This window comes from Anabrus simplex, chromosome 8 (assembly GCF_040414725.1).
Source record: "Anabrus simplex isolate iqAnaSimp1 chromosome 8, ASM4041472v1, whole genome shotgun sequence".
NCBI lineage: Eukaryota > Metazoa > Arthropoda > Insecta > Orthoptera > Tettigoniidae > Anabrus > Anabrus simplex.
Window position 1 is genome coordinate 50,450,168 of NC_090272.1, and position 2,066 is coordinate 50,452,233.

Below are 2,066 nucleotides of genomic sequence, written 5' to 3' on the forward strand. Positions count from 1 at the left end.
TGTTCTTCCGTTATCTCTCATTCCGTTGTGATGACTAAAGCTCTGAATATTCTCCGTTCTACTCCTAAGGTTACCTAAAGCATCAAAACTGCCTAATAGGTTCTCCATCTCCTGAATAGTACCAACTCTTTGCATGCAGGCCGCTTCTCTCACCCTGTCCGGAAAATGTCTCAAAAGTATAATAATTATAATTTCGTGTGGCTGTTTCTAGCCGAATGCAGCCCTTGTAAGGCAGACCCTCCGATGAGGGTGGGCGGCATCTGCCATGTGTAGGTAACTGCGTGTTAGTGTGGTGGAGGAGAGTGTTATGTGTGGTGTGTGAGTTGCAGGGATGTTGGAGACAGCGCAAACACCCAGCCCCCGGGCCATTGGAATTAACCAATGAAGGTTAAAATCCCCGACCCGGCCGGGAATCGAACCCGGGACCCTCTGAACCGAAGGCCAGTACGCTGACCATTCAGCCAACGAGTCGGACGTCTCAAAAGTAGTCTAACTACATCAGACCCCTCGGTTATACCATCTAAGTTCTGACAAATCATGACATGGGCCAGTAAGTATTCGGTCATAGTGACTCCCTCATGCTGTTTGTACCTCCCAAATACCACCCTTTCTCTCTCCCGAGCTTGTATCGCTTCATTCCAGAATTTCTCTCTAAACTTATTTCTGAATTCTTTCAGGTTCGTCATCGTTTGCCTATATACCATGAACCAAGACCGAGTTTCTCCTACAAAAGCATGGTCAATATTTTCCATAACGTCTTCCCAGTCCATAGACCCTTCCTCTAGACGCTTTTCAAACCGTTTTTCTTTCATCTTAAGGAAATCTAGCGGGTTCGTTTGTTTCCCATTAAATTTAGGTAGTTCAATTTCCCTAATGTAGCTATTTCCTAGACATTACCTTCCCGTGAAAACCTGTTTATCCTTTGCCACCTGTTTTAACTGATTTTCTGCTTTCTCCATCCGACATTCTACATCTTTGTCTCTCCTATCAATTTCGCTCTCCAAATTAACCTGCTTCTCTTTCAGTGTTCTAATTTCAATCTTATTCTCTTCAGCTATCGCAAACCTTTCTTCACTTGCCCGGGTCTCATCTTCTATTCTAAGCTTTACTGTGTCAATTTCTTGTTGGACGTGGTCTTTAAATACCCGTATTTCCCCTTTTTGAGTCTCAACTCTCTTATCAATACTAGTGACCTGCCTCATTACTTCCTCCCTAGTAGAGTTGCTTTCCTTCCCCATTAATTCCAGGAATTTACTTCTCTGCTCCGCAAACTTTTCTTCTACCTCTTTTCCTTGCCGTTCACATTCACTTTTCTGTTCCTCTAATCGCTTATTAAAATGTTCATTTTTTACCACCAGATCGCGTAACTGCCTACTGTGTTCGTCCATTCTCCGATTCGCTTCCTCCTTATTTTCCCTCATCTCCCTGCTTAATTCAGCTTTAGTTTGCTCTAACTGGTCTTTAAGTTCATATTTAATATTCTCAATTTTAGTGTTAGTTTGTTCTAATTCACTTTTAAGCTCAGATTTAGTTTGCTTTAATTCCTCTAACATTATTCGCATCATTCCCATTAACTGATCATTATTATTACTTTCATTGTTAGTGTTTACTTCCGCTTCGCCCCCCATCCTACTATCATCTGACTCCATACTGACTTCTTTCTGCTTGCCTTCACTCTCCATACTACTTACACTTCTATCTTCAATTTCCTCTACTAGACTACACAACCCTTCCTCTGAACTCAATACGTTATTGCCTTTTATCGCCCGTCCACTGCGCAACATCCTCTCCTCTTTCGTCTGATCAGCCATGACCCTCCCCACAATCAAACACTCCTAATGCAACGTGGATATCCAAATTTTACCCATAATACGAATTCTGATACGTTACTGTCATTAACTGCTCCGTACTTAATGATTTTCTCGCCTCACGTTGGAACGGCATTTATGTGACTTCCCCTTTTTGTAGAACAATAATTGAACGAGAAATGCTACTATGCAAGCTAAGGGCGCCAATCTTTAAGTTGATGACTTAAAGATAAAAATTTATAATCAAGCTTGGACGGA